This window comes from Micrasema longulum, unplaced genomic scaffold (assembly GCF_059751315.1).
Source record: "Micrasema longulum isolate JH-2025_06_02 unplaced genomic scaffold, ASM5975131v1 h1tg002102l, whole genome shotgun sequence".
Taxonomy (NCBI): Eukaryota; Metazoa; Arthropoda; class Insecta; order Trichoptera; family Brachycentridae; genus Micrasema; species Micrasema longulum.
Genome location: NW_028279269.1, coordinates 367,024 through 388,508, shown reverse-complemented (window position 1 = coordinate 388,508; position 21,485 = coordinate 367,024).

Genomic DNA, 21,485 nt, shown 5'->3' with positions numbered 1-21,485 from the left:
AAATACACAATCATATAGCACTATTATATTTTATTATGTCCCGACTTGTTGGAAAATTCCATGTTAAGTCGGGACTCGTCTATTATAAATCAAAAACATTTATTGACATAGTAAATAATATACAAAATAATCAAAACCATGTACAAAATAATAATAGAAAAATATAAATATTAAAAATTTGTACATGTCGAAAAATTAAATGCAGAAAAGTTATATAATAATACATGGCAATATGTTATTTATAATTTATAGTAATATTTTAATTCAATTCGGTAATTAATTGATAGTAAAAATAAATACAAAATAATGCAATAAAATAATAATTGTAACACATTTACATATATGGTAGAATATGTAATTTAATAAACATAATAATAAAGTTAAAATATATATTTACAAATAATTATGCATCACTATTATGTTTATTCAAAGATGATATACATAAATACGTATATGGATAATAATGAAGACGGCATCGATATTACATATTTATTCCCGAAGCAATCTTATATCTTAGTGTACATGCAATTTACTTTTAAAACATTACACTGCAGGTATTTTTAACAATAAATGATTTTTAATGGTAATGAATTTTTACAAAAAATGTTGTGTTTGCTCCAGGTCTTATGCACCATCGGGATCTTCTTAAAAAAATAGTTTTTTAATTTTGAAATGCGTCATTTTTTTGACACACCAACGTCAAACTGAGATAATTTTTTGTAAAAAAAAAATATTTATTATTTAGCTTGGCTGTTAAGTTTGTTACATTAAAAGTTATTAATAAAACAAACAAAAGGTGAATTTTTTGTATTTATAATTTTCCAATATGAAATTTAAGAAAAATATGAGATAATATAATACGTGTTTACAAAATCTTTAACAAAACGCAAAAATATTTTAAACAATGTTACATCCCAAAAAAAAAATTATCTCTTTTTTTAATATAAAATTATCAACAGTATATATTTTATTGTGATGGAAATTTTTGAGTAAAAAATAAACAAAGTTGAAAAAAAAGCTTCATTTTCCAAACCTAACATTAAAAATAATTTGGGATTAACTTCCAATATGAATCCCCAAATTACAAAAAGTTAGTTGCCAAACAAAACCTGTTGGCAATTTTGACAAAGAAAGCGTCTTTACAACTACATTTTTGCAATACTGTTAGCATGTAGACACATATTGATTTTTATACGCAACAATGTTTTTACAAATTTAAAAGCTTCAATTAAATTAACTTAACAATAGAATCACCATGTAAAGCGCCCTTGACGTATTTTATTACGAAAATGGCGCTATATAAGTTATCCACAATAAATAAATAAATAAAATCTTTTTAGCATCTTAAAGCAGTGTTACATTAATTAAGTCCATTTGCATTATTTTTGGTTAGCAAATTTAGCTATTACAGAGGATGAGTACCTACCTATGTTCAAATTCATCAAACTGTTTTTTTTAAATAAATGAATATTACATCTAAATTTGTTGCGACACAGAGGAAAACATTTGTGATACGGGAATATGGAAGTCTGGGCATTTACAGGGCTTATGACTTGTCATTGGCTGGTTTAAGTGGTCACTTTACACACTGTGTAACATTCACCATTCTGCCCATGTTTGAACATCCATTCAATAAAACTTTGTTTTTAGTGTTACACAATTTTTTTCTTTTACAAGAACACAACTACAGTTTCGGGAGAGCACTCCTCCCATCGACGGGTGATATAAAACTTTTGAAATTAAACACTTATAATGAAGTGTTACGAAGTGAATGCCGATACAATTTTTTTTTTAAATGTTATTCAATAGTTTTATATTACCACTTACCAACATGTCTATATCTACCGGTTTCGAAACGTACCCGTCTCGTTGTCAGGACATGGATTTAACTAACATGCAAAACCCAATCCAACCCAAAAACATTCCAACTGTTGTGTAAATTTTAGTATCCACAAAGGCATGGCCAGTTTGTGGGTATACATTTTATTTTTAAATGAAATAAAGGAAGAAAACAATAGATATCAGTAAGTTAAAAAAATGAATAGTGATATTAGAACACAATTTTGTTGTCACTAAAAATGATAAAAATATAGTAAAAATATATTCTATTCATTAAAAAAAGAAGGCATTTAAATCCGTTTTTTTATCCATAATTGCAACAAAAATATTAATCAAAATATATTCGATTAATTGATATCTATCAAACTGTCCATCTCAAATGCATTAAACAGTTTTGGAGCTATGAAAAATGAGTGTCTTTGACCGAGTCTGGACTTACGATAAGAGATTCCAAGTAAACTATTCAATTTTCGACTAGATCTATGAACATTTTTAGAAAATAAATGTTGGCGCATGAAAACATATTTTAGACATTGCTGGCAATAGATTTCTCGTAGCTTCAAAAGTTTGGCTTCCTAAAATAATTGTTTTTCCCAAAGAAAAGTTTAATTTTTGTGAAGTATAATATTAACAATCAGTTTTTTACGGTTTCGAAAGGCTTAATATAATTATTAAAGGCTCCTCCCCATCCAATTACTCCATAAGAAAGAGAAGACTGTACAAGAGATGACAATGATAAACCATTTTTTTAGTGTTTGGAAGAATATTTGAAATCATAAGTTAAACGTATAAAATCATTGGTAAAATAACTCATTTGTTTAACAATTTAAACCAACGACTTAAACCTTCTTTTACCAGTTAGTTAATTTAACAATGTTTTGAGTTTGTTCAAATGTTTGCAGACAGGCTGGATTTCTTCCCTAGGGAGTTATTCAAATCTAGATCTGGACATACTCAAAACATCGTTGAGTGAATATCACTTTTGGATTCTGACCCTATCTATTTTTTTTCGACCAAATGACTTGTACATTTTTGCATAACACCATCCAAATATCATTAGTAATGTTATTAAAATTTATGCATGTAATTAAAATAATGAAAATTAAAATTAATAAAGGCTGCATTAGGTAGATAGTTTTCATTTTTATTGATACCTTATCAAAACACCTATGGTAAAAATACTTTTAATGCAATACACGATCATTAAGGTCTGGTTTTAAGTCCTTGTATAACGTTATCTTACATACATATGAATTGATAGTTATTTGTACCCTCGTCAAACGTCACCTGGCTAAGACATGATTATCGCACGAATTTGTCGGTCAGTCGCTAACCACTACCACTGGGTTAACTAACTTCTTAATGTGGTCACCGCTTTTATGTTCAGTGGAATCACTCAAGATAAAATCCTGTAGATCTAACCACGTTCTAGATCCTTCTCGTAGTTAACGCTTTAGAATCATTTTTTCAATATTTTTTTCATACAAAGATATTTATTACAAAAATATAATAACGTATCCTCCATGAGGGATATTCAGAGTAAAATTAAGCATCTAAAAATCAGAGAAATGATTATTCAAATATGCTGGATAAGAGGACGTGCTCGTATAGTAGGAAATGAGAGAGCAGATGAACGAGCAAGAGCCGCAATTTGTAAAAGAACGTCACCTTTCTTCTCAGAATTTCCCCTTAGCTTTGCTAAACGCTGTATAAACGAAAATACGCAGCAGCGTTGGGAGGATCAATACCGCGCTTCTTCTACAGGTAAAATCACCAAAATGTTTTTTCCAACGCTGGCTAATCCAGAAAACTTCCGTCGTCATCACCAAAGTACTTTCGAAACGACTCCAATTTTTACCGGACACGTAGCTATGAAAAGTTACTTTTTAAATGAAGGAATGAGGACTTTTGTCCATGCGATGATATTTCTTCACAGAGTATCGAACATCTGTTATTTCAGTGCCAATTTTTAGTTTACAACGCCATCATCTTGAAGCAGAATGCAGGAATATCTTTAACATATATCCATATTTAAATTTATTGCAACAGAGAGGGAAAACAATATTGAGAAGGGAATATGGAAGTCTAGGAATTTACAGGGCTTGTGACCTGTCATTGGCTGGTTGAAATGGCCACATTACACACTGTGTAACATTAAATTTTAATATGAATAACTCCCTAGGGAGGAAATCCAGCCAGTCTGCAAGCATTTGGACATACTCAAACATTGTTGAACAGATATCCACACTGTCGTCAAAAGTAGTTATCACGCGCATTGTTCTTGGACTTTGCAACAATGGTGATTGGCTTCATAAAGGTAATAAACCAAAATCAGTGGTCGAACATTCCATTTCTAAGATAAACAAAAACGATTTTTCAGAGTACCTTAGCATTGTACATGACACGTAAGGCTACTCAATTCAGGGGTCCAAATATATATTTTTAAAAATTAAAAAATCCTCTATGAGGCCAAGAGCCCTGTGTTGAGTTGAGAAAAGTGAAAGCATATGTATTTTTAAAGAATCCAATTATTACACAAACATCAATTTAACGTAGTTATGCAGAAAGAAGCCAGCCATAGAAAAGTTAGACTGAGATAATAGCACTTTTGTGAAAATAGTGAATAATCAAATCTACACAACAGTTGGAATGTTTTTGACTTTGATAAATAATGCACACATTCGTTTTTTTAAAACACAAAAAAGAATTTAAGTATGTATTTGACTAGTTTCAATGATTTTTAAAGTCTGACTGACCACACAACCAAAGATGTGCATTTTGCTGAAAACAGTCAGCCCTAGTAAAACCCCCTAATGTATGCTGCGTCATTATGTATCGAACATTTATTATTATTTTACACTTATATTAGGGTACTTAATTGTAAAGACTCACTTAATTTATGTGTTATAACAACTTTAAAACTAATTGAATTATGACGTGTAAAAGAAATCTTGGTGATTTTTTAAAGTCTGGCTGACCACACAATCTAAAATATAGATTTAGCAGAAATCAGCCAAATCTAATATTGAATGACACCTCATTCAAACTTTGAATGTATGAATGAGGTGACATTCTGTATTAAAACGATTTTTTTTCATTGCAGCTAATTTTAAATGAATTCATTTATAATTCCATATTATCCACTTGAATTTATTGAAGAGAAACAGATTTCTGGAGACATTAATCTTCCCATCAGCATCTATGCCGTAAGATTTTTCTAGTGCTGTGGGTGTTTTCTGTAAATTGAAAAATGCTGTTTTCGTGATCAACACTATTTTCAGAAGATTATTATCACTGTTTTATGTATGAAAGCGGACCAACTGTTTTTAGCAGAACATAGAATTGACATTACTGCATCCGATATCACCAATATTTTTTTTTCAAAATTGTGGACTTGCTGCTTAATCCATAACTACGTTCAATCGTTACACGAACATTCAATCAATAACTGGACAACACAGTAAATACTATTTTGGGAGACACGATACTTAGATTTATTTTTATTGCAAACCAGGTGAGAGAAAAGTGCTTGTCAATTTTAACTGATGGATGCATCGAGAAAATAGGAAACTGGATGGCTGAAAACAGACTAACATCAAACCCATCAAAAACTGAACAACTCTGGGTGGCTTCAGCCAGACAGAATTTGATCCAGGATACGGCCCTACCCAATGTAGGGAGTACCGCTTTACCCACCGTTAAACTACTGGGAGTTACTCAATTCTGACCTTTCTCTTGACGCTCAAATTAGTAGAACGATAAGTTCATGCTTCTGCCAGCTGAGACAAATTAAATGCACACGCAAAAAATTGCCGGTTGATGCCGCCCGTCAATTGATAAATGCGTTTGTAGTGTCTAGAGTCGATTATTGTAATGGTATCTATGCAGGTCTACCAATGAACAAATTGACTCGCCTACAATCTGTATTGAATGCCGCAGCGAGACTTTTTTTTGGAATCTCTTTGGAATTCAGTCATATCACTCCACTACTTCGGGAATTGCACTGGCTACGTTTTCCACAGAGGGTGGAATACAAACTCTGTTGGCTTATGTATAAGTCACTGCACAACTCTGCTCCGGAATATCAAAGGGAACTATGCATTCCAGATGAACTAGTTGACAGGCGTCTCGCGCTTAGATCGGCTACGTCTACGGTGAGAGAAAAAGTTATTATACCTCTACGCAAACAGCGCACTAAATTTAGTAAACGCGCATTTGCGGTCGCAGGCCCTATGGCATGGAATGCTCTCCCAGCAGAGGTGCGACGCTGTGAAAGTGAAGTGATGTTTCGGAAAAAACTCAAAACCTACTTGTTCTCTAAATCATTTGAATAAATCCGTAGCATGTGACAACAAAATAAATTATTTTAATTAAATTACAAATTTAAAAGAATCACTATATAAAGCGCCCTTGAGGTATTTTATTACGAAAATGGCGCTATATAAGTTATTCATAATAATAATAATAATAACAGTCTCCTGCAATCCTTCCTTCCCTTAGACTTGTACACTTCTCTTAAACATGATTTTGATTAAGATTGCCCAGCATTAGTTACGGGCTTGGTCCCATTTGAAATAGGAGTCTTCTTCTTACTTTTCTTGTGCCTTTCCTATTGGAGGTTAGCGACTATCATTTAAAACTCCTCTCGATACTGGTACATTGTGATGACCATCGCTGCATCTGGTATTCCAAACCACTGGCGAAAATTCCTGAGCCGCGATGCTTTTTAATGTTCCATAGTATTTTATGTCCCATAATGCTTTTTCGTATGAGCGAAATCAACAGGAAGACGCAAGGTCTTTATATCCGAGTATGTAGAGGAAGTGCTTTCACTGGTTCGTCGAGCATGGTAGACGTATGTAGTCATCGAATCTTAAACACTTATCCAGCAATCTTGTATTTTTTCTCCCATAAAACGGTTTTCTGCGTTCGCCTGAACACGGAGAGTTGTATGTACTATTTACAAGCTTAAGGCCGATCAGAATGACGATGGAACATTAAAACATATTATTCTCATCATCATCACTACCTTTTCTGCACCTTATTGTTCATAGGGCACTGCATTGCTAAACTAAATGCACCGTATCTCTATCAAGTTTTTAAAAACTTTAGTATGATATGCGAACGTGCCAACCACTTTACTACGCGGCCGGGTTTTCTCCACTTGATTATCTTTTTCAGAATTTCATACTGATAATTTTTTATTGTCAAGTTGAATAAACTGGTCTATTTGATACAAGTATTTTTCATTCGCCTATCTTAAGCTTCAAATAAGTTTACATAAAACATTAAAAAAAATTAACTTTTGTATCAAATCCTATTTGTGCTTGTCAAATGTAAGTGTTTTTATTCAATCCGATAAACATTGGAAATCTTACGATTTAAGAAAAGAGTTTGGTTTGACTCAGTTAAAAAAAAAATAAAAAAAAAATAATAATAATTGATTTGTGGTATAGCTGAATTTGAACCTCGGACCTCTGATTCTATAGTCCTTGGCTTTTTCACAAGACTTTTACCCTGTTTTTAATAATTCTATGATAATTAATGTATGTTTGCCACCTCTCAATTTAATTAAATATAAAATATTAACAACAAAAGGGAGAAAGCTATTTAGAACAAAGCTTAAAGCACATATCTTAAAAAAATATTTTCTTACTCCGGATCAACATTAAAATCAATTAATATCAAATCTTATGTCATGTGACTTGTTATTTGTATTGGAAAATATGCTTCTGAATGAAGTTTTGTAAAACTATGTCCTTATAAGCAGTTATTTGAATACAAAGGCTTGTTGACACACGAAAGCAAATAATATATTGGGTTCCCTCTCTCATCTGAAATGTTATTCAGAATTATATCGATTTTCTTCCTAACCAAAGTTAGTACCCAAATGTATTTATTTATTAATATACACGGCACGCAGTGTATTTTACCTAAAAGATACATATTAAAAATAATATAAACATTTCAATATAATGTGAAAAACTTAAAATTAAATACAAGAGTATTATTTTACATAAATACTATATATAACACAGCAGTTTTGTATAAATAATATATTTAGATATAAAAAAATAATTAAACAATGTGTGCACATAAATTTTAAGAGGAAAATATTTTTTATATATTTTTCTTTTAAAGGTACAAAATATAAGTATATTAAATACAATAAAATTCTTTTGTCTCAAAAAAAATAAATTTAAAAAAAAGTTATAATAATGGCAATTAAAGTAATTTAACAAATAAGTATACACGTAAATATGGTACAAATAGTACCCATACAAAAGTAAACATAAAAAGCACTATAATCTAAACAATCTATAATACCGTTCATCATCTTTGAAATGATTAAATAGAGTTGATTTATATAAGCTATACTTTTAGTGAAAAATATCAGCAACGTCGGAATAGTTATTGCCGAGTACATGGAGTCGATTCAGAATAGCATTATACGAATATACGGTTCGCGAATTGTTGCAACTAAACGGAGGTACTTGACGAGTCATTCATTGAAGGTAGAATCCTTAAATCTTATTATACCAAGCTCAAGTAAATACCGGAAACAAAATAATCGTAATGAAATAATTATGCTTATATACGACTTCGTACATAACGATTATCCGACCCTTCTGTATACACGGAACGCCCTAGCTCACTATTAACAAAGATTGTGAAAACTGATTAGAGTCAATGTAAGCGAATGACATTTGTCCGTTTGGTAGACGCCACCCAAACATTAAATTTTTTTTTTTTTCAAAACTCATTTAGAAATCGTTCACCAAAAATATTAAAATAATTAATAGTTGTTAAATATATCTGTCTTTGAGTCTAATTATTTTCAACAAGGGATTCGGCAGAATGATTTACTCATTTGAAATTGGCGTCGCAGAGGCTTGGGTATCGTTTTGACTTCCCGAGCATTAGCCATTTTAGTTTCCATCATGATGTGGAATGGTGAGCATCGTGCTCAGCTCAATGGTCAGCTTATCTCATCATTTGGTGATATCCGTAGCCAGCTCGAACTCCTGATCTCTCGCCATGCGATTTCGTTCTTTGGGGATACCTGAAGGCGGAAGTCTTCAAACACGTTTTACAGCCAATGATCAACTGGAGGAAGATATTTGTCTTTCAATCGCAGCAATACCAGAGGCGATGACTGCGAATTATGATAAATTTTAGGATGAAGCTTTGGGATTGTATAGTTCGAGGGGCAGGCATTTGTACGGCATATTTTTGAAAACAAAGTGATATTAATGCGAAAACAAAATGGCAAAGCGTGTTTTTTCTTGCATTAAAATAAAATGTATATTACGGTCAATGTTGTATTTTTATCAACGTTTTAAAATTGGCGGATTATTTTGCCGTACCTTTTATATCTCGATTTTCGCTTTATGATCATATAAATATGATAATTATACAAACAAAAGCTTAAATATTAATTTAAATACCTAGGTAGGTATTTTTATCTAGATTTATTTATTTACATATACGCCCAATGGGCATTTTTAAGGACATATTTATACATATAAAATTATTATAAAGAAAAGTAGAAAGACACAATGGTATAAAGTAGACTTTGTGGGAGTGGAAGCGGGAGAGAGGTATTTATTATTTAATTTGATTCAGTGATCGTTTAAAGGAAGACAACTTGTTAACAAAGAAATCAAGACTGGTATGTTCGTTGGCAGACCTAAGAATTCTGGGCACAGGGGAATGAAAACCATAGTTAGTTGTACGGTTATTGGTATGAAAGAGTAAGTTTTGTCTGAGGTTTCTGGTTGGGATATTTAATTTTATTGAGCTCAGTAGTTCAGGCGAATCACAGAGTGAGAATTTTAAATAGGACTAGAAGGTCGGATTTAAGGTCAGATGCGTAAAATTTATAAGGTAATATTTGGCATTTACAGTGCACTCGAATATTTAATAACCCTGCCTGCCGGTGAACAGAGTAAACATACATTTTTTGCTTCTGTAATTACTCACACTAGAATGATTTGTGCGAAAACTTTTTGCTACGCAAACATAAACATAGGCTTATTAAACATTCGATCTCAGTGTACTGGACAGGGCTTGTGTGTCACTGACTAGTTGAATAATTCAGTATTTTTTACCTAAATATACTCCCATATGGGATTATTTATGATTTATTGAGTTAGTTCTTAACATTTTTGAAAAATTAAGTTACCCTCTAAACACGAAAATTTTGCTCCATTAGAAAGGTAATATAAAATTATTGTACGTAATTTTGGATATATTTTTTTTTCTTTCTAAATTTATAAAAATAGATATTTGAATAAATGGCAGTAGGTATCGTGTTAACAAGTTATTACGATAGCAAATTATCTATACTTATTACGAACGATATTTTTAACATATTAAGAACTAATATGAACATGTCCGTTTTATTAAAAAGTATTCCATTTAAAATTATTAATCATTAAGTGAAAAGTATTTATTTTCGTGTTCACAACCGTGCTATTTATCAAATTTTCTAATTGCAACTTTTTTTATGCCTCAATGTCCAGAATGTGTAGATTAGTCAATTTGTCACACAACTTGGAATTCTTTGGGATAAATCTTACGACTTTTTGTAGATCTCGACTTTAGATTCGTGACCATGTTCTATTTATATTTGAGCGTTCACAAACAAAGTAAAAAATTCAACCGAATCGTGACGTATTAGGGGCGTGGCCAATGCAATGAACCGTTTTCGCAAGAATTAAAAATTATAAATTTATATAATATTTTTTATAGTACTAAAATTTTTTTTTTTTTACTTGACAGTATTTCAAAAACTTTTTGTTTGCGAAATATGTGGGTATGCATGGGTCAAGTATTGTCAAAACTTCTACCTCCTTTTTACCCACAACCATTGTTTACCTCCCACCTCAGTATCTTTTGATCATCCGCCACATTAAGATCTCGTGTCGTACATCGCGCGTTTATTTCGTTAAACGTGTGCCGCATAAAATAAAAAAAATAAAAAAAAATAAAACTTTGTTTCCACCAACCACCAGTGTTGAGCTCCAGATCGGATCCTGCCATCGTGTTAGTGCCGCTCGCAAGTATCAAGTTGGATCCGGCAAGTCCATCCATCAACAACGAAGATATAGTAAGTGGCATACAGGCATCCCTTCCTAATTCATCTCATTTTTTAGGGTTGTGACCGATTTACACTGCTCTGCATACCGCATAGCTAAGATACTAACTTGTTTTCATTAAATTTAATTGCAGTCCACTCCGCTCAATAATATGGTAGAAATTTTAAGGCTTCGCCCCCTGCTTTTTCGCGCCCCGCATCCGCGTGGGAATTCGGTTTTCCACTACCCTTATTAATTTAAAATTGTAAAAATCAAACTAATATTTCCCTATTGTCATTGAATATTTTTGGATAGAACGACTTTTTTTCTATACAGAATTACAACTTATTTGAATGTCTTCCATTTTCATTTTCAGATATTAAAAAACAATCTATGTTCTACAAAGTTCCATAAAAAATAATGAACAAACAAAATGGGATAGTGATTTCTTGTTAAATTTTCTAGTTTGCATTACCTCAAAGCGAAATGTTTTCAGTTGGTGTTTAAATTTAATGCAATTAAAGTATTATGTCCCTAATAGATTTGACGCAATGCAATGGTCGCTAGAATGGGAATCTAGAATGGTCATGTCGCGTGGTTGAACAAGCGACCTCATACCTCCAATGAATTATATCTTTAACACCACTGGCTTGTATGGAATGTATCTTCTTTAATGTGGCTATATCTTATAGAGACACTGTGTGGACCAGTTTCAGTGGCAGGTCGTGAAAAATCATTTTATTTATTAATGTGCCGCTAAAACCAATTTTATAAATTCATGGAATAAAAAATAAAAAAACATTTTAAAAATCTTTTTCTCAAATTCAAAGAACAGTTTGAAACAGTGTTAAAAAAAGTGTTGTTTTTTTATTATTTTTATATTTTTCGGGATCAAAAAAAGACTTGATTTACTCATATTTTTTTATTTTTTTTAAACTTTTATTTTGTTGATATATTTAAGATTTTTTTTATGCGAACATTATATTGTGTTACTTTAATATTTGAAGAGGGAAATCACTGCAAAAAACTCCTTTTGTAATTTGGCGGGAATTAAATACTTGTTTAAAAAACGCTTCTGTTAAAAAAAGTCAATAAAAAAAAAGGTGTTTAGATCCACGGCCCATACTTTTACAATGGAAAGTTATCATACTTATCTTTCATCAATGTTTTGAGTATGCCTAAATGTTTGTAGAGTAAAGTTATTATGATCTAAATTTGTTGTAACAGAGAGGAAAAACATTTCTGAGGAGGAAATATGGAAGTTTGGGCGTTTACAGGTCTTATGACTTGTCATTGGCTGGTTTAAATATTTCAGCTAGATGAATATCACTCGCATCAATAAAAGTTTCAGCTCTTTTACTAAGAAGTTAACAGATGTACGAGTTGAGGAAATTTGGATATCAAAACATTGGTAGAATGGTGAATGTTATATAGTTGGTAAAGTGACTATTTAAACCAACCAATGAGAGGTCATAAGCCCTGTAAGTGCCAGAGTTTTATATTTTACTCTCGAAAATGTTACCTTCCTTATTGCAACAAATTGAGAGATATCTTTAATTTTTTTGTAAAGTAAAATCAATTTTTCTGTACAGAAATTTGTTCATTTGTATTAGTTTTTTTAAAACTTGTTCAATTACTGGTTACCGGCAATGATATTTATACAACAACACATTTTCGTGCACATAAAATTCAACGGTTGTCTATGGTACCTCGTTGCTTACCATTTTACGTTTAAATAATTCGGTTTTTTGTTTTTATTTCGTTTGTATCGCATATGCTATTCTACGTAACTTCAATTAAATTAAAGAAAATTTGTAAATTTCATTATTATCGCGTTCCAGGTTCTGGTCCCGTGTAGCGGACTCACGGATTAAAAGTCTGAAGTTCAAATCTTCTCTATCATAGTATAATTTTAAAACATAGATATTTACAAGAAAAGCTAAAAAAATCTACAGTGTGAATGCTGATGGATGCAGAAATAAGAAAGCTGGACCGAGAAATACATGGCATGATCTGATCAAATCCAACAAATGCTTGTAGATGTACCTGTCAAAAGTTGAAATAATTAATGCGCGTGCATGAGAAGATCTATGAATACAGAAGAAGCAAGCTCTTTATGCACAAACTGAGTGATATGACGTTTTATCCTCTCGGCCTAACCCTATGGGGAAACGGCGTGATAGTTAATTTGTTTTTTTTTATGTTTGAATATATGCATTTTAGTAAATGTGATCACTTTAACCAATTAATAAATGCCTAGAATTTCATATACTTATTTCAAAAATGTTCTTTATATACATATATAGATATATATGTACAAAAATGTTTATATATACATATATATGTATAGGAAAAACATTTTTGAGATGAGAATATGAAAGTCAAGGCATTTATTAAATATCGCCGTCAAATATGATCATCCGCTCAACTAAGCAGCCAGGATGTTCATTAAATGCCGGTATTTAACTGAATGGCTTGGCCATTTGCTGTATGAATATTTAACGAAAGGGTTGAACGTCGCTTAGCCTTTTTTTATTTTAATACAACTGTAATGATTGTTAGGATAGGTTGAATTAAGTTTAATAATTTTTAAAAAATCTTTACTCAATCCTTTACTTAACTTAATAATGAATCCTTAAACAAACTTAATTAGTTAAGTGCTAAATTTTTTTTTATTATTATTCAACTTTACCCAACCTTTCCTAACCTAACCCGGCGGCTTTTGGTTCTGCCGTTTCCAATGGGCTAGTTTTAAACCAGGCAGCTCGTTGAACGTTGCGCTATCTTAATTCATTGAATGAACGGTCTAGCCTTTTAGCCTAGCATCGACATTAAATGAAAAGCCAAGCCGCCTAGTTGAGTGGCGGATTGACCTATTTGACGGAGATATGTACATAGGTATGTCGCTTATATATTAAGTATTTTGTCGTTGCTCGTACGCCACTGTATTTTTTTCATTTAATTTAACAATTTATCGAACAAATGTGTTATCATATCTAGCTTCAAAGCTCTTTATTATAAACGCCAGGCAGTTAGAACCCGCTTTTCGTTGTTTCTGATAGAACAATGATTTATTCTCTCACATTTCGATAAAATATTATTCTCACCTTACCTATCTGTTTAACCACGGGACTCGGCTGCTGTCATATTTTATTTTAGATAATAAACTGATATGCTTATATTGCTGATTCTTGTATCAAACTTAACGATATTTACATGGGTAGAACAATAATTGAACGTAGTTATGCAGAAAGCAGCCAGTCCACAATTTTGGAAAAATTAGATTTCGATGTTATCGGGTGCAGTAAGGTCGATTCTATGTTCTGCTAAAAACAGCTGGACCGCTTTCATATAAAAAAAACTGTATTAATCACCTCCGGAAAAAGGTGTCGATCACAAATACGGCATTTCTCAATTTGCTGAAAACATCCACAAAACTAGAAAAATCTTAGAGTACTTTAAAAATATTTTAAACTGCTCAAATACACAATAAAATTCATGTTTGTAATATATAAAAAAACTTATGTATTCATTGTTAATCGTTTGTTAAAGTCAAAAACCTTCAAACTATTGAGTAGATTTTATAATTGACTCTTTTCACAAAATGGCTATTATCCCAGTTTCACTTTTCCATGGCTGGCTGCTTTCTGTATAACTACGTTCAATTATTAAATATGATGAAAATTGTGTAATTAAACTTTGTAGCACTAACTTTGCATCACCTATTAACTTCATAATGTTACATTTCTTTCGGCGATTTTAACAAGCCTAGATATTTTGTTCTGTAATTCACCACTTTAATTGTGCCTTCTGTTCTATAGTGGTATGATTGAATAAAAACGTATTTAGGAAAAAGAACTTGTGAACATTTTAATAATATCACTAGAAGTCAAAATCTGCTATTTATGAAATCTTCTTCTTCATCACAGTTGTTGCACAAAAATATAAAACCAACACGGCATGCATTTTTATAACCAACCCTTACATGCACTGATTAGGTTATGAAAATATTTTATGTTGTGGAAGAAATAGTGAAAAAAGAGGAAGGGGATGAAGGGAGGGCGTGAATTTAATAGGTATACCCCCTTTTTCAACTTTTTCTCCCATAACATAAAATAATTTCATAACCTAATCAGTGCATATAAAGGTTACTTATTTAAATGCATGTCGTGTTAGTTTTATATTTTTGTGTAACAATTATGGTGAAGGTGTATAGTGGGTTTTACACGTTGGTTTAATTGGTGTCCTGACGAAGAGACGGGTACGTCTCGAAACCAAGAGCAACTTTTATTTTTATGCCCCAATGTCCAGAATTTGTAGATTAGTTAATTCGTCACATAACTTGGAATTCTTTGTAATAGATTTTCCGGCTTTTCATATTTCTCTTTGCCACTAAAACAGCGTAGGACGAAGATAAATTGGCATGATTTAGCTCGGAGTATATTGTAAACAATTATTTTACCGTGTATATATCCCTTATTTCAATAATTAATATTGAGTGCTAACGAAACATAAAAGAAAATGATAAACGGTATGTAAATTATACATTAGATAACCTTCAGGATTACTTGTGAGGTGTAATTTTTTAAACAAAGATTGTTCACGCGATTTGACGCAGATCGCAAAAAAACATTTTTCTGAAAAATTATTTTATGCGAATGGCGGGTTTTTGAAAACGGTCCTCAATTTCACACAACTAAATGGGTGACAGCGGTACGCAAAACTGATCCCCGGGAGTAATTTTTTGGAATTAATTACTATAAAATGACCGTAACTGTAAAAAATGCCAACAATGAATAGTTGCATCAAATGCATTCTCATATAAGAGATATAATATGAGTTATTTTACACTTGGTCAAATTTGTAGCGTCAGGGAGCAAAGGGTTAACAGTGGATTTTTTAAATTGGCTCTAGTATTATGAGCGTATTTCTACTTTTTTTTTGTGTATTAACTGTAAAAATCCTTGACACAAAATAAATTAATTGTTGAATTTTATTGGGTTTAAAAAAGATGGAATACCACGCTGTCCACTCTATTCCGTGGTATTCTAGTGAACAGGTTTCTTTCTATTAATTTTTCCCTAATTCTGTGTATTTATTTATTTTTATTTACGGCATATGGTAACTACATCACTTTATTGCATGAAACGTGTACAAAAACAAAAGAAAGACAATTACTTGGAGAATAAGATTCTAACAAAAATCAAAGTTTTATTATGTCAATCATCCTTCATCCCACACTGCATTTTGAATTGAGGAATCTGTGAAATGCAGGAAGATTTATCCTAAAAAACTCGCTTTTCTACACAATATGGACATGGAGACAAAAACATAATTTCTTTCGGAAGATTTGATGTATAACTTCTGATCACAATGGAAAGTTAACAGAGTTATCTTCGACTGTCTGTAAAGAAAAATTGATAAAAATATTTAAAGTATCTCCATCGGTAACCTATAATTGAACATGTTTACAAGAAAAAAATGCATGCGTATACAGCTTTTCATACAAAAAACTTAATTTTACTTTGTAGATAAAATTGAATTTAAATGATAACTTTCCATTGTAACCGGAGCCCTGTGCCTCGATTATGTACGCTATCTTCATTTGTATATATCGAGACGGTATACTTAACTTCTGTACTATCTGTATCTTACCTCGGTATGTTCTACCTACTTGTCATATCGACATCATATGATCGAAACAAGCCAATGAATGATCGCAAACAATTAGTCCGCGTTCATTACGTCATTCACATTTACAAAAGTTCTCATTTATATTTTCAATAGGCTTCTATGAAAGAAAGTGCCCACTTCGAAGCGATTATAAACATCAATAAATTTCAATTCGAGCAAAAAAAGCTCGCTTGAGCATGATTTTTAAAAGATTTTTGACACTTGCCAAGACGATATGGTTAACGATCGTCTGTATTTATCTACCGAGCGACTATAAAGCCGGCTCTTTTAACGTCTCGATACGTACACTCCGGAAGATAGTAAAACAGAGGGAAAAAAATAATAACTCAATTTATTTTTTACATGTTAAATTTATTGATTGAATTGAATTGTGTAACAAAAATTTTGACACTGTTAGTGCGTAGATAAACTTATCAAAGGGTTCTAGACCCGTCGGTGTAAACCGATGTACTTACATCTAAACTTAATAGTGGGGAGATCGGTAGTATTTCTTTGTAGTCGGTCGGGAGAATTTTATCTTCAACTATGACGTCATACTGAAGCTATGTTGTTTTAAAGCGTAGATGTGTGTATCGTGACGTACACTTCCCCTTGTTTCATATCGATGTACCTTCCCGAAACTTGAAAGTGGGGGGTCGGTAGTATACCTTTGTAATCGCTAGAGCGAATTTATCTTTAACTATACCGTCAAGGTGAAGGTATGACGTCTTTATCTTCCCATCATAATAAGGGCCCTGGAAGAACCTATCAAACCTAGTTGTGTAGCAATGAAACCTTCCCAGTAAAGTGATTTGTACACGCTCGTTTAGTGTGTTTAAAAACCGCCTGGACGAACACATCTGTTAATAATGATTTCCATTTATATTTTTTATATTTAAAATACAGTGCATTAGATGTACATGCAATTTACATACTTATTTTCATTTATTAATCGGTTTGTTGCATGTAAATTACATATTTTTCTCAGCTGTTTTCCATATATTTACGTGTTAATACGTTACGTGTTTATGACTTCATTTTATTAATTTATTCTTCATTCCCCTTTAACATTGGTAAACTAAATGCAGCGTATTTCGATAATCTGCTACATGAAGGTAAGGCGATCAGTCTTACGCTTCAGGTGCCAGTCCAGGGACAATGAAATATAAGTTTATTTCGAGAAAACAGCAGCCATTATAACAAAAATACAACGTTTACAAATAAACCAAAATTTTAGGCCGATTGTGGTTTTCTATTTATTACTCAATATTGCAGTTTAAACGACCTTACAAACCAATTTTTAACGCCCTCCTCGCCAGGAATCAAACCCAGGATCTCAAGAATCGTATGCGAACGCGCCAACCACTTTCCTTGAGAGCAGCTATCGAGTCGAAAACACTCGTCTAGGGTTCTGGATCTATTTCAGTCACAAAACTGTTTTATTTATCCGCCTGGACACGAGACAATTTTTCTATTCCGTTATTTTATCAAATGATTCTCAATACGGGACTCGTGTCTACATAAATGTAAATACATTATAATGTGCATATCTGGTAGACCCACTTGAAAAGCCCTAAGAAGGTTTATTATAATGGTTACCATCAGTCTCTCATGCAAATACGCATGCCTGCAATACGCCCCTGGGTATAATGCCGCAATTAAAATAATTCCTCCACGCCGCAAACTATTAAAATTTACTTTCCATTTAATTTCATTAGTGGAAATAATTATTATCGTGGACTATCCGTGGTGTATTCCGGAGCAGAGGACTGTGTAATAGCAACTGCGATATTTATGTAGGCACGCAAACGATTTATACCCTCGTGCACAGCACGGGTGTACAATTCATCCTGTAATTATCAAAGACGTACGAATTCCTGGTCTTTACGTTGCGTGAAAAGGATCAGAATTCGGGATTCATTTTGGCGTCTAGGAATCCACTTTTATTTCACCTGCTCTATTTATTTACACTTAGATATGTTTTGACCTTTGTGCCCAGAAAGATAATTTTCATTTTTTTCTTTTGAAAAATATTTACACAATAATCTTAAAATTAACTTCTTGTTGAATTTTAAGCACACAACTCGTCAGCAGGTTCTCATATACCTATTTTTTCATACTTAACCTACAATTTCAATTTTCAATTTTAAATTTATTTATTTTATAAACGTTTATGTATATTACAAAAAAGTTCAATGCATACATAAAACGAAAAAATTAATACTTAAATTTAAATATACAAAAATGTTATAATAAAAATACCCAGCAATCATAGAGAAAGAATGCTATCCTCTCTGAACTTTTTTTCACTAATATAAAAGAAGTCAATATCCGAAGAGATACGGTTGAGTAAAGACATTGCTCTTCCTACTGGCGTTACCATCGGCAGGTTGGTTCTGCAAGCAGGAAGATAAAACAGCTTAAGCTGTCTATGTCTAAGGTAGTCATTAGGAAAATAAAGAAAAATACTCTCCATTACATCTAAGTTGATCGTAATACCACGGATCAATCGGAATTAAAAACAATTTTATTTGAAATCATTATAATAATACAATAACATATCATACCATGTGTTATTGTATTATTAAAAACTAAAACTATCATTAATATGAAAAACGTTTTTCCATTCCAATTTGAACATATAACATTTCCCTCCTGTATTTAATTCACTATTCTTAATATTGATTGTACAAAAACGTAGAACTAATATTGACTCAATATAATATATGTTCGGCATACTAAATGGTATAATCGATTAGCCATCATTACTGGGACAGGTAAAATTCCATATTTCGACTCTATGGTTGAGAAACAACGAAGTACTGTTCATCGATGAGCATTGAACAAACTACGGCCTAATTCTTCAATGATAATTGTCTTCGTCGATTGTTAACTCAAGACAAGATCTTGACTTTTTTGGTTTTAAGTTTACAACGATTTAATCGAGCACTAAATAAATAGTCCAGATCTTGTCTTAAAAAATGTTTTTAACTATTCTTATATTGTAATATTAATACCCTAACTTACATATTTTACGTATATTGTACTGCAGTGTCCTTTTGACATATTTATTGCAATATCTAGGAACAGCTAGCCTTTCCATACTAGTAAACCTGGTGTTGTAATCATGTACCAATTTGTGTTTATACTCGGATAGAGACGAATGCTGACAAATTCAGTTGTACGCTTTGGTACAATCAGTATATAATTTATTTATGTATTAGTGATATCGAAATATTGTGTCTGGCGGTATAGGTATTCATGTAGTTGCAATTTGGTCATTGAATTTCGCAAAGTTTGAATAAAATTAATATTCTATTCTATTCACACACAGTTATGCGTGTGAAATATAACCTAAACCCTGGACGAGTCCTTTCGACTTGATGGCTGCTCTCAGGCAAAGATTCATTGATAACAAAATCAAGTAGACATAAGTCCGCCTTATTATGTGTGCTTAAGTGCTTGTTTTCGCCTACCGTTCTTGAGGTCCTGGGATCGATTCCTGGCAAGGTGGACTTTAAATATTATTTTTTTTATCTATATTTTATTTTCCCTGAACTTGCACCTGAAGCGTGAGGCTAATTACCTTACCCAAGTGTAGCAGATGATCGAAATATGCAGCATTTGGTTTACCAAATTAGTACCTTAAGCACCATTTGGTGCGGAAACGGGGATGGTAGTGATGCTATCGATCATTCAAGATGGGTTTCCGCCTCGTAGTTATGCCGTAGACTCCAGATCCAAAGGTCCTACGTTCGAAACTCGCATCACCACTAGTTTATTTTAATTGTATGTATTTAACTTTTCGTACATAATGTTAATTGTACTTTGGCGGGCGGGCAGGCGGGCAGGAAGAGAAAGGAGATGTTTCTTCAGACATGATTTAAACAGAGATAATGTGGTAACATCTTTGATGGTGGATGGGAGATGATTCCACAGTCGAGCCGCATTGACGCTATATGAGTAAGAGAAGAAAAATAAATTGTGGATGGGTATTAACAGAGTGCTTTGAGAATTAGAACGAAGAGGTTTTTTATCCTCTAACGCGAATATTTCTTCGTATTTCACGGCTCATTAATGAACATATTTGGAAAAACCATGGGAACGCCGATATTAACAAAACAATATGCTCAGTGCGATATAAACATTGATTTTAAATAAAAATTCACCACTAGGAACGATGAAATTTCATCAATAAAAACGTCAATTAAAAATCATAAATCGATTTTTCTTTAAAAAAACCTTTACTATTTTCTCTAGTCGTATTTATAATAATCTGTTAAAAAAATAATTACCTACCAAAAAACTGTAATTAAAAAACTAAGGTTTAAAAAAAATATGCATTGCGGAAGTATTTATCTCTTCACCAGTCGACAATCCAAATCAATTTATTAATTGAGTACCCATCAACAAGACAATTTTTTAAACAAATAAAAAAATATATTCTTAACATGAAGCTTTTAATTTTTCTCTTTAGTTAAAACTCTTAAAATAAGTTTCAGTAATTTCTGATAGATGGCAGTAATATCAGCAATTTTATTTATCCTTTATTTCTCTTTTTCAAGACAATTTTATTAAATAATAAATTTGTCACATATAAAAAATCTTTAAAAAAAATTATTTAGTAATATTAGCTTTTTGCTTGGCAAAGCACTCGTTTGGCTTTTGAATTCCCCTAGTTTTGATATTTAAAAGCTTTCAGTAATTTTGGTTTACTAAATTAGTGCGGCGAGTTTCCGAAAGATGTCTCTTGTCATAAAATTAATGTCCATCTCTGTTTTCTTGGTTGTGATAAAAAGTTTGTTTTGCTGCCATTGAAAAAATAAAGTGAATAAGTATTGTTAGAAATCAACTATCGGTGTACATAATAGATAAGAATGATCTATCAATGAT